Source organism: Ruditapes philippinarum, unplaced genomic scaffold (genome assembly GCF_026571515.1).
Source record: "Ruditapes philippinarum isolate M1 unplaced genomic scaffold, ASM2657151v2 ctg4331_1_1_1_1, whole genome shotgun sequence".
Lineage (NCBI taxonomy): Eukaryota > Metazoa > Mollusca > Bivalvia > Venerida > Veneridae > Ruditapes > Ruditapes philippinarum.
In genome coordinates this window covers 1-13985 of record NW_026866334.1, presented here as the reverse complement: position 1 = coordinate 13985, position 13985 = coordinate 1, and the positions used below count along the sequence as shown (strand labels likewise).

Genomic DNA, 13985 nt, shown 5'->3' with positions numbered 1-13985 from the left:
GAAGAGACGCAGTATTGTAATCATAGCTGTAAGAATTCGAACCAAGACTAAGGTGTAAAGGTGTTAAACTCTAAACCAAGAGCTCGTTTGTTCGAACCTTGCTCGGATCACGAATTTGTTTCCTAATTTGACACCAGAAGTTGCAAGTTCCACGAAGAGTCGAGCTTCATCCATCGACGTGTATTGAGTATTTGACAACAATAATTTCCACAGATATGTTGAAAAACGTCAGTGTTGCTATTGCAACTGAGAATTTTGCATGATACAATTTCAGCTTTAAAATTACTTTAGATATTCAAATTAGTTTTAATTGTTACAACTAACTCCAGCCTCGGCGGGATAACCAATTTCGAACGGTGCTATTTCAATATAATGGTTATGTAAAAAAGCAACTATCTACAACCCACTACCCACAGCCAATCGACAATTTATTGATTCAAGAATATTCGGAATTGACATTTTCGTGTATGTATTAAGTAGTTTCCTGACATGTTTATTAGAAACTGTATGTTCATCACAGACAAAAACTAGATCTGCCAAATAACAAACAGATAAATGTGTCTATGTTTACCCTTCACGAATGCTTCGAACAATAGCAAGTAAGATAGTACTATTTAGTACTGAAGATGGAAATGCTACAGTGCATTATAGTATTTGCACAAGATAGCTTGATATCATGTGCAATAAATAATGTTAAGTAAGGCGTAGGCGGTGCCAGGAAGCATGGATGGCAGCTTGCACCTACCACTACCGTTCATGGACAGGCTCTATCAAACCGAGCACGCACCGGAAAAGTAAAGTTTGGTGCGTCTTTGTTTTTTTCTGTCACATTGATGACAAATTGATATGCAATAGACTGCTTCTAACAATGTATGTTTTTCTCTCATAGATTGTTTTGGTTTGGTTATTGCAGGATTATAACACATTTTGATTAACGCATCAATCAAATGAGCGGGTTATTGACAGCAGGATATAAGATCTTAACATTTTTCTTATTTAATATTAATATTTTTATATAAAAAATACAATCAAATTCTGAAACCTCTATTGATTTACAATAAATATGTACAAAATTAATGTATATATTTTTTGAAAAATGAAATATAACATTTCAATCGAGTTTATTCTCAAAAAATCATTATTGTCCCATTTTCTTTAAGACACAGGTTTTCCAGTAGACAATTCACGTCAATAACACGTTCTTTTATATCATATGGGAGTCGTTTATATCAACCATTATTTACCGAGGTTTGATTGCAAGAGACCTTCAAGAAGAAAGTTGTTCCCATTTATTGACTGCCAGCGCAATGAAGGACACACTGTTTTCTTTCCCATGATAACATTTCCGTACATAAGGACCGTCAACGATTTTCTTTTCTAGACTAATTTGTCTCACCACAAACATGAATATAACTTTGTTTTCGATGTGACCACTTGTCTGTGTATATTTAATAATATATATATTTCCATAACAAAAACCTACAATTGTTTTAGTTCTTCAATGGGTAGTAGTTAACAAATCACTTTACATACGTCGAAAACAGTATTTGTCAAACTAAATTATTATTCTTATTAGTCATGCATACATAAAATACGTTAAACATTAACTTGACTTGCATAAGTTGCTTTACTAAAAATCGGTATAAATAAGATATTTACGCATAAAAAACACAGACAACTATTCATTTTCTCATCAATCTTTAAATCAACAAATTCAGATATACATATCAATGATATGACAATTTAGAATGATAAATAGGTAAATAACTAACATTGTTATGTGAAGTAAATGAAGATATGCTCGTTAAGATTAACTTCAAGAGGATTTCTTGATATCAACACAAAGGCTAAAATAATTGAAAAGAGATGGATTTCAATATTAATGTAATGAATTGCGTTTTGTCTAGTTTTCTATGATTTCGTTTTTTGTCATGTGGAATAAATGTAAGCCTTGCACAACTCAACAAGGCATATAATTATTGTGAGCAGGCTTTGCAAAAAACAATAATTTGTATATTAAATATTGTCAAACTAGACAACAATAGAATACTTGGTACAATATATTTCTATAAACAAACTGGTTCACAGTGATATACTGTATACAATATAAACACAACTTAAGTAAAACACGATGTTTTAAATAACAAGAATTGGTGTTTTTTATTCAAACAATGGTCCAGGGAAAACACCAAGACACCAAGACTATTTTAAGTCTCCTTTGGAAAAATAAAATTATGCAAACATGTGACAATTATAAAAGCGAATGCGTTCAGGACGTTTAAAATTGTTAAGAAATAAATCACGTATTTTATTGTTTTATTTTTATTACTTTTTATCACGTGAAACACTGTGTATATCAATTATAGATAATAAATGACTGCTAAATATATTAAATCCCCTTATTTATAATTCAAATGCTGTAAAATAAAAAAAAAATCAAATCTGAATAATTATATGTTTATATTAAATTTAATACTTATTTACCTTACCATGGATAATCAAATTGTTTAAATGTCCAGATCAAATAAACCTATCATGAAAAGTTGCCTCACAAAACATATTTTTGTTTTTAAACTGAATTCTCAAGTCATTGATCTGTCAAGCAGAATAGTGTGCATTTCTATAAATCGAAAATCTGCTATATTTCCGTTTCAGACAATTTGTGTGACGCCACTGAACTGCAATTGGAAAATATAATAGATTTCATTTCTAACTCGTTTTCAGTCCTATAGATAAAATCGAACATCCGATAAAACTGATACCGTAAATGTATTCGCTAAAAGATTGGTTTTTACTTCTCAGAAACACTAAACAATAAGCAGCATTGGATCAAAGTATACGAAATTGTATTGCAATTTCAAAACATTCCATATAAACACTTGATGTTCTAATTTAGAAAATCTAGTTGTTGGTTTGGAAGTATTGGTGGTTTTTATTCAAACAATAGTCCAGAGAAAACGTGTCTGGAAATAAATTTGAGACATCAGACACCGTGATTATTTTAAAGCCCCCTTAGAGAAAATTCTTTCAGAAAATATAATAATGTCCGCAGAAAATAATTATTTTGTAGTAGTTTATGTATATCTAGAGAACACTGAATAGCAGATGAAAATTATGTTCAATGTTTTCTTTGTGTTGTGTAAACGATTCAAATATTGAGCATTGACGTATACTTCATGAATTATTTAATTATTATATAGCAATCAGTGTGCTGAACAGGGCGTAACACATTGCATCTGTTTAATTTTATATCAAAATATATTGTAAAATAAAATGTTCAATGCCACAAAAATAGCCCACTACTTTTGAAAGAAAGAAAAAAAGAAAGAACACGCTTATTAAACAAAAAAGATTTAAAACATGTTTGATGCATTTATATCAACTTCTTTAAAAATAATTGTTCAACTTTTTGAAGGAATAACAGTTTATTTTGAATGACAGTTGTATAGAAACTGAATATTTATTCTTCCACATAAAAGTCAAATATTTTTTTAAAGAATTTTAGAGGAAATTGTATATATCAACAGTATTAAATGATAACTTACCATCCGCAATATAATGATGTACTTTGAACAATGAATTACATGAAGAAAAAAAATAGCAACAAAAAAGACACTAAAAATGTAAATGTATTCTAAACGTCTGAAATCTTTTAAAAATCTATGACTGAAATACATAATGTTGATATTTATTCCGTTCGGGTAACACTTTATCCAAATAAGCATTCGTACTGTCCGTTTAGGATAACTATTTAGTGTCGCAGCGGAAAAATCCACTATTACGGTGAAAAACGGTTATCATGTAGTATTTATTATCTGTAGGCACGCAGGCTTGCTTCCGATATAAATTAAAATATCGATAAATTAATCAACTGTAAGCGTAACGCAGTTGGTAACGTTATCAGTTAATATTTTAGTAAAATATCAATGCAAGACTGTTTCGGATTGTACTTTTTTTCTCGAAAATAATTTCTATATATAAACAATCAAATACGAATATGTAATATTTTTCTTGACATTAAGTGTTGTAATAATTTCTCATTTCACATTTTTGTATCTAGCAATTTTTTACAACCTTATCCTGAATACTAAACGGAATGAATACATGTATACAAACTGTTTCAACAATATTTCAGTTGGCACGAAATACTCATGCACTGCACAAGTATTATGACTACTGCATACTTCACACTATACAGGTTAAAACTATTATTACCGGTATATTTAAATTATTAGATATTATAAAAAAATATTTTTTATCATTCATTTGCATCTTCAGTAAAATTGAAAAAAGGAAAAAGAAAAAAAGGAAAACAGTTAAACAACTTGTGAGGCTCGAACTCGTGATTTTTTTGAATATTTTTATTGCATCTCAATGACTTTACAAACTATGCAATCAAGACAATTAAAATTCTTTATTTTATGCTTTTCAGTGGATTACTGATTTATCCGTGAAAATTATATTTGGTAATTTCACAGTGAAAATTATCAAAATATAATTTCACTCTTTTCAATGACGAAACTACTTTTTTAAGATTTTCCCCATGTGGTACCTCAATTTTATTTTTGCTGACAATTCTGACAATGTCAGTCTGTTTAAAGAAAAAGCAAAACTGAAATTGATAAATAACTTAAATGTCAAAAGTAATAAAAAGAAGAAAACTTGCTTCTATTCATTCAAATTCATGAAATTCCAATCACCAAATTTCGTTTTTTTGTTTCATTTTGACAGTCTCAAAAATACATTCCTTCCCCATGCAAAACTGCTCTTGATGACATTTGGGCATATTAAAGTATCCTACGAGCAATAACTACCGTATGCTTTATGAAAAATTGAAAGCATTGACAGCCATAACTCGAAGAATAAGTTAAATCAACCCAGCGTTCTTGAGCAGGTTTCCAAGTTTTCCATTTTCCTAGCTCCTTTTCTGAATGTTTTCACATCTGTCAACACTTATTTTTTGTCTGTTACAATCCTCAAATAAGTTTTCTTTCTTTTAAAAGTGTGTATGACTAACAAATCCAAATTATATCCCTCTGAATCTTACACAATTATTTTCCTCCCATGAAATACACAACTTTAAAAAATGGCTGCCGCTTACAATTTACAAAGCCAGGTCTAATATAAATTCGCACTAAGTAACAGAAATATGAATGGATGGTTGGACTTTTTCTCCTACAAGAATTGTTTGTTTTTATTATCAAAACAAGCGATCATTCATATTTTTTTAATAAAAATTAATTAATATCACCGTCATTTAATGTTGATTGGCGGACTTATTTTTCAGCTCAAGACTTCTTTTTTTTAATGACAAATCCCGAATAAATGGGGCTCTCAATGGGGGAAACAGTTTTAATATTAACGTTAAAATTATAGAAATTTCGTTTTAACTTGTTTTTAAGCATAAAATAAAAAGAAAATTTGTCTGTTTGTTGTGAAGATGTAATTTTATTTCATCTCGTGAACTTTAAAAACAGTATTCTCACTCGTGGCTTCGCCACTCGTGAGAATACTGTTTTTAAAGCCCACTCGATGAAATAAAATTTCATCTTACACACAAACAAACAAATATCCTCTATATAGTTTATCTAGTACTATATTCTCTATAAAACCCTGTTTTACCTATTCAGACAAAGATTGTAAACTTATGCAAAGTCACTCTCACATTATTATAGCGGCACAGTACCATCGTATTGCATTATTATATTTTTTTCAGGTTGACATTAATTTTGAAGAGTTGTTACCAAGAAATCCAAAACAACAGTTTACGCACTATCCATTTGTGTTGAGAAACATAAAAGTGCATATCAAACACTTAAATTTATTATTTAGAGTACATAGCTCTCTTAAAACCAGTATATATAGGTTATATACGAAACCTGTCAAGACATATTGCGTGATGATCGATCACAAATTATATCAAAATGAGACGACTAATCTTATCAGGCAATTTTCCTGCAATTTATTGGATTTGAAATAATAAGCTACATGTTACGTAAGAACTTAGAGCACCTTTCCATATAGAAGTTATATCTTTTACACATAAAATGCAAGCTGTGATATATACAATAGAGAATGAACTGAACTGCAATTAAATAGATTATAACTAAATGTTTTAAAGGTATGTTTCTAAAGGTATTTTTAGATCACTTTTATTATTTGTTAAATACCAGTTCAAATAGTTCATTTGGGTTAAATAAAGAGATACAGGTGTATTACAATAACGTATAGCTTAATTGAGAAGCTAATCTAATCTATTTTAAATGTTTTGATTCTGATTTGTTTGTCTGTTTGTTTTGCTTTTTTCTTTATTTACTTCATTTTTTGTATACTGATTTAAAAATAATTATGGTCAAATTTCAGCGGTCGACCCACCAACCGGCTTTTCTTCTTACAATTTTAATTTGCTTATCCATAAATGTAATAATTTGCTTGAAGAATGTATTGAAAGGTTGAAATAATTTTGTAAATCAATCTTAAATGTTTAGAAAGACCTCTATAAGCAAACATTAGTGAAACATTATGCTATTTTAATGAAAATGACTTATTTGTAACGTTTCCATTTAACATGCAGTAATACATACTTTTTTGTTCAATTTTGCAAACTGGTTTTAATCATTTATCCTTTTATTATTTGCGTTGAATGACTCTGTTTTAACAAGGGAAATATACAAATGTATGTAATAGAATAAACGCTTTCATGATCCTAGGAATATTTATCATTGTGACTATTTCCAGAAGCGATAAATATGTTTAAAGAGATTTTTTTGACCACACAAAGGAATGAAATATTTCAATTTTCACTAAAGTCACATAGAATAAATTTGTCATTTTGGAATATTTCCCTTATTGCATAAAATAACTCCTGCTAGTATTCGCTTGAAATGAGTTGTCTGGATTAACTGCTAGGTAAGATTTAAAATCTGTTATTGCTTACTCGTTCAGTATTTAAAATCGTATATCCGATAATATATCCAACGGAATAGCGGCTCTATTGCGTAAATTTTTTCACATTTTGAATAGAAGAACGCATCGTCAAAGGAAAAATACAAGTTCAAGTTGGCAATGGAAAACATTTGCATTGTCGATCTGCAATATATTGTGTTTGTTTTCTGTGTTTTATTTTTGTTGTTGTTGTTTTTTCTTTTCTATCTAGAAAATTGAAAAAAAAATGAAATTGGCTGCTTTGAAATATGAATGTTTTGTTTTTCAAACAATAGTCCTGGGAAAATGGAGAAAATAGCCTGGAAACAAATATCATACATCAGACACGATAATAATTTAAGTCTTTTTTTACTTTCAACTATTTCAGACTATTTCAGAAAATAAAAATGTCCGAAAGAAGTAGTTTATCTGAAAAAATATGAATAGCAGACGAACATTATTTTAAACTTGAGTGTTTTTGTTTATATCTTGTTATTTATTCAAATGTTTGGCAATATTCAAATGATATTATATACAACAATGCTTAAACATGCAGCGTTTAAACACGCTGATGATGATGATGGTGAATCAAACAGTAATCAAATCACTAATCTCAGACGTATTTTAAGTTACAGTTAGTCCGAAAGATTCTTCTTATTGAAATTTGATGTTTTATAATCGAACTCAGATATTGTATACGTTCAAAAAACATAATGCAGTCTTAAATCAGAGTGTTGGTATCTGCAAACAAAAGCAAAACAAACAAGAACCGGTTGAACCGGGTGATGCTCCCCGAGATGGTTTTGGACACAAGAAAGTATAAATAAATGAACAAAGGACAAAAACTCCAAAATTAGGCAAGGCATAGTTATGTTTTTTGCAATGCACTTCTATTCAATGAGATCTATCTATCTATACATATTCGTGATGATATCTCTTATAGTTTCAGAGTTATGTCCCGGGTAAAATTCAAAAAGAAAATATGAACAAAGGGCAATAACTCCAAAATTAGACAAGGCTGTGTTAAGGTTCTTTAGCATTGCAGTTCTATCCAATGATATCTATCTACCTACAACGTTGCATGTCGATATCTCTAATAGTTTTAGAGTTATGTCCCGGACAAAAGCCAAAAAGTAAAAATAAACAAAGTGCAATAACTTCACAATATGGCAAGGCAGAGTTATGATTCTTTAATACTGCAATTCTACCCAATAAGACCTATCTGCCTACAAAGTTTCATGTTGATATCTCTTATAATTTTAGAGTAATGTCCCGGACAATGTCCAAGTGTAAAAATAAACAAAGGGCAATAATTCAAAAATTAGCAAAGCAAGAGTTACATTTCTTGTGCACTGCACACCTACTTAATGAAAGATATTTACCTAAAAAGTTTCATGTTGATACCTCTTATAGTTTAAAAGTTCAAAGTATAAAAATATACAAAGGGCAATAATTCAAAAATTAGGCAAGGCAGAGTTACGGTTCTTTTGCACTGCACACCTACTCAATGAGATCTATCTACCTACAAAGTTTCCTGTTGATTGTTGTTACAAAGTTATGTTCCGGACAAGAAAAGCGGACGGACGGACAAGGCGGCGACTATATGCTCCCTCGATATTTTTCGGGGAGCATAAAAAGAAAATAAAAAATAAATAAATAAATAAAGATGTTTAAGGATTCACATATCCATAGAGAATGAATGCTTGTGCAGGCTTAATGCAATAGAATCTTAAAATTATGAGAGTGTATTTTCATTTTTTTGTTGTTGTTTTTTTTTAAGATACATTTTTCTTTTAAATGTTTATTTTACTGTAGAAACTGAAAATATATGTCTTTTCCTCTGCATAACAGTCGAATATTCTGTTTTTTTAAATAAGATAAAGATATATTTTATCCTTATTTTGTTGAGTTGTTCGCACGTTTTAAACCATTTAAAACATTCAACTGATATTGTAAATTTAGGTATGATAATTATATTCAGTTCTGGTAACAACCTGATTTGTTATTTTATATCTTGAACATATTTTGTTCAATTTAACATTTTCAGACTGATAGCGATTAAAAGTTGAACTGTTTTCCAACCAGCTCTAAAGAAGATAACGTGAAGTAAAGACTGTTGTGTTTTTTATTCTAATGAAAAAAAGAAAAAAAAACGATTGTGTACTTAAACAAAACAAAAAGTGCTAGAAATATGAAAGTGTATTTGTCACGCCATAATTCACTATTAAAAGTGCATTGCTGCCACGAATAACGCGTCCTCTTTTCAAAACCAGTATATACCACATATATTTACGGAACTTGTCAAGACATATTGTGTGATGATCGATCACAAAATGTTGCGAAGGAAGTAGACTAACCTTATAAGGCAGCCTTATAAAATCTAATAGTATTAGATTATAAAGGATAAGGATCATGTTACGTAAGAAATTTAAGAAATTGTTCGCACAGACGTTTCACCTCAAGGGAAAATATTGTCTAGTAAGCTATATGTTTCAAGATAATAAAGATATATATGACATACAAATCGAAGTGTTATTGATTGTCTTATAAAATTTCTTTTTGTTTGCTATTAGTTCAAAAGTTGTCGATTCATAAATTTAACATGATTTAGACTTTGGAATAATAGACATTATTTGGATTTAGGGATGCATGTACATCTTAATACGAACAGATTTGGTGATCATGATGGGTTTATTCTGAACATTCTATAGGTGTTACTATAATTGTAACAAATTAAGGATGTGCCTTTGGAGATGTTTTGATATAAAATTACAGTTTTCTTTCTATATAAAGCATGTAATTGTTAAGTTAACACTATATTTTAGGTATTTTATCCTTTTTTATCTAAAATCCATATATACATTTATTTACACCCAAAACAAAGACCTCTGATCAATTTTTACACCCAAAACAAACACAAATCATTTATCATCCACTTATAAGAAATATCTTTTCATGTACACGTCTCTTATACGAAACAATACTAGACACCTGGCGAGCCCAAACTCTAAACAACTTATGATCAAACAAAACAAAAAAATCACCACAAAATGAAGAACACAAATATTAATATTTTTACAACTCTAAGATACAGTATAATCCAGAAACATTCAACATACAATATGAAATTCACAAAATCTAACCAGCATCAGAAAAGCAAACTAAAGCACCCAATATTTACAGATATCCTCAAAAACAAAACATCAACTAATATAACAAACTCACTCCAAACATTCAACCAATATCAACGAAATATATCTTACCAAACAGATATATTCTCTTCCTAACAAAAAAAAAAACAAAAAACAAAACAAAACGCTACACACTATCAGTGTGTCTTTCCTAAACTGATGTAAAAGTTCTCCCAAAACTCGCATATTCTCTGTGTTAACGATTTTGACATTTACATGTAAAGAGAGTTTAATATACACACAGCAACTGGTTTAAACATAATATTTATACTCCATCTAAAACAATGTACTACTGTAAGGAAATATTTACTCGTTGTTTCATCTACAACAATATATCACTGTAGGGAAATATTAACTCGTTGTAAAATATACATACCTACATATAAAACTGTACGATTATTCTGACAGTATATTCAAAAGAATGGAGATAGCCGTCAGAGACAGCGTTAATTAGATCTATTAGATTTTGAAAAAAAAGGAACCTGTTACGTACAAAATCATGTTTAATTCTACAAACAGACATTTCATATCGCGGGAAATACTTGTTTAAGCCAGTTTAATGTAGCGTAGAAACACCCCTACTCTTATTTTGCGATGTTTATCTATCAATACATACATTTAAGCATTTTACTAGAACATAACGCCTTTCACAAAAAGAATGATGCTGGAAATAGTAAGGAAAAAATGATATTGAGGATACTGACAATACTTACATTTTGATTTGAACAACTGATCGCTGACACAGTTAAAAGCAATTACAATAATTACTTTTACCGATATCCAATTGTTAATTTCATAATGTTCAGCATAACACTTTCATCAAATGGAGCTTAAATTATTAATTAGTTTAAGCATATTTCTGCAGGATGCCTGTTTCTTTATATGGAGTTTCAAATAGAGTAAATTATTAATTTTCTAGATCTATCGTAAATTAGTTCAATCGGGTTTCAAGTTACATCAATGATTATTATAATTTTAAATAAATCCAAAATAACGAGAAAGACGATTTATACAGACAACAATAATTAAAGATCATTTGATTTAAAATGAACTTAATTTATTACAGAATATCAAGCTCACTTATTCTTTTACATTACAGTGTTCATCGTTAGTTTGAAAAATTGATAATTTGTCATTATTTTGAAATTATTTGTATGTAGAAAGTATATCTATATATTATATATAACAGTTGTTTCTTTGTTTATGAATTTGTTTATGATAAACAACGTGTAATACAATATATAACTATAATAATAAAACTGAGTAGTATACATGACAGAAAACAAAAGTGATATGGATGTTGTTCGTAAGTACAAGATGCATGATCTGATGTTACATAGCTATACATGTATATCGCATAGCATATGCTCTAGAAGAAAATATATCATTTTTCATTATATAAATGACCACACTTAGAGCTTTATAGAAACATTTTATAAGAATAAGAAACACACATACCTCTAACTTGTTTTATCAATATTTGAAATAACATGTAGACTTTAATCACGCTAAAGATATAATATTTTTATTTCAATATTGTATTCATGAAGACATAACCTAACATCAGTCATACAAAATCGAATCTTTCTTAATTGTTGTGTTATCAACAATGTGTGAAATAGCTCGATAAAGTAAACTTTTTAAAAATAATTAAATGTGCTGCATCTGTCTTCAAGTACTTAAACTTAATGCATACGACTTAATGGCTTCTATTAAACCGCAGAACAATATTTACCACATGTTTAAGAATGATAAATAAAATATGTTTCAGATGTTTTGAAACTTGCTGTGAAATATCAATGTAACTTAAACTATAATAAAAGTCAGTGTAATAGACATTATGTTATACATTGTCAACAAGATACATTGATAAATAAAAGCCTTCAGAACAAAATAATGAACACACAAGAACCTTTTATAACATGAAACTTGACAACATTACTTTATTACAACAAACAAAATTAAATTTCCCATTTAAATCCACCTTATATAAAACATAAAATGTTGCAAAATACATGGTATGGTTACAAAGCAATTGGCAAAGCTCAGGAACTAATTATTGTGAAAATAAAGGCAGAGTTAAAAATCTTTATAATGATTAAACTTTATATTTTTTGCAGCAATTACTTTGCAATCTTCTCAAATATTATGCATGGCATTAATCAATGGTCTTTAGGCAGTTTGACAATCTTGTTTTGCTTTGTTAAAATTTGAGCATTAACTGTTTCTCCCTTAAGGATTGAATTAAGGCGTTGTTCCTTTCTAGCATTCATCAAAACAAAGACTCGTTACAAACGTAGTATGTCCGTTTAGCATCAAGAATGAATCGTTACAAACACTCCACATATGTATAGTTTACATAACGGAATGACTCTCTTTTGCAGTAACCTCAATATGCTCACGGGAAAAAATATATCATTCAAATGTTCAAAACGCGAATATACAGTAAGAAAGTTGTCCTTGACATTGAGTCTCATTGTCATTTGTCTTTCAGCGCTGATTTAAAAACCATTTGTGATTCGAAGTCGGTCACTTGCGGGAACAACTGGTAACTACTTGTTAGTTATCCAGAAAAACAGGTAAGGTGGATCACTTGCTGAACGAGATATGACCAAACACTTGTTTGTGTTAGAATCGAATTACAAAATAAACCAAAAGAAATGTAGTCAAGTTATTCAAAATAAGTCATCACTCATTTATGTGTCAACAAAAATAATAGATCGAAAAACACCGTCGCTTAGATAAAAAGGAATTATAGTAATAAAACAGAATTACGCAATATGAATTCATTTTGTATTTACCTTTACAGAAATATTCCAAGGCTTTTCATTGAAATCCAAGTTACATGCTTATAAATTATTTCTATAGAATAAATTCCGAATTTCATTTAAAACTCAAAAGCCACTGATCTGACTTGCAGAATAGTTTCATTATTGCATGAAAGAATTTCTGCTAGATTTCCGCTTTAGACGATTTATGTGACGCCACTGAACTGCTGAGGGAAAATGTAATACATTTTATTGCTAACTCGTTTTCAGGTCTGCTATATCTAATAATGCTACCACTGCAATGCTTATATTAGCTTAAATATTTTTTCTTTTAATTCTCCGATGAAGAATGCGGCGTCAAGGACAATTTTACGAATCAAAACTTTCAATTTAGAGCAATAAAGTTTTAACATTTAAAATTCAAATGATCGCTCTTGTAAATTAAACGTTGTTAAAACAAGATTTTATGAATAACGTGTCTAGATATACAATAACGATTCAGAAACTACAATAATTTTAAGACTATTGTAGCGAAAATTTATTCATTAAAAAATAACTCTTTAATATCATATACATGATTTCTTTACTTGAAAAACACGTGCACTGTTAATTGATATCAGCACAAAATGCTTGATAAAGTGACGCTTATTGTGATCAAAATATATATGATACGTGTATTAACAATAAATGACAAATGTCAACAAATAAAGTACATAGTTACAGTTAAAAGCAAAGTAGAGGGTTTAAATGTATAAAAATAAGTTACAGATTCATAGTCAAAAGCATAATAATTGTGAAAGACATAAATTATCAAAGAAAGACAGAAAACAAACCGAGAAACGTCAAAGAGATAATATTGTTGTATCTATTATATCAAAATGCTTAAGAGTCACCGTTATTAATATATCTGTTGACAAATCAGATTTAAGCGTAAATAGCCTTACATTATGATGACAAAATCGATATTTGCGAGTATTATTATTATTATTATCATTATTATTTTTTTTGTTTACTTTTTCTCATTGCTTTAAACACATTGAAGGACATAACACGACAGTCGGTTACCCATACCGGCTTTCCTTTGATACCTCGTTTAATTACC

At 29.2% G+C, this 13985-nt stretch overlaps 1 protein-coding gene across 3 annotated transcripts in view; it reads right to left on the bottom strand.

Moving 5' to 3' along the window:
• The window catches only part of LOC132732192 (uncharacterized), a 47350-nt gene extending 34261 nt beyond the window's left edge, over nt 1–13089 (bottom strand). Inside the window, exon 1 of one of the 3 annotated variants that reach the window (XM_060718577.1) lies at nt 12917–13089. The gene's annotated coding sequence lies outside the window, so the exon portion shown is untranslated. Of the gene's footprint in view, nt 1–3545; nt 3749–12916 lie in introns of those variants that run through there. The other 2 variants (XM_060718576.1, XM_060718579.1) reach the window with 2 other exon arrangements.
• Between the last annotated feature and the right edge of the window lie 896 nt (nt 13090–13985).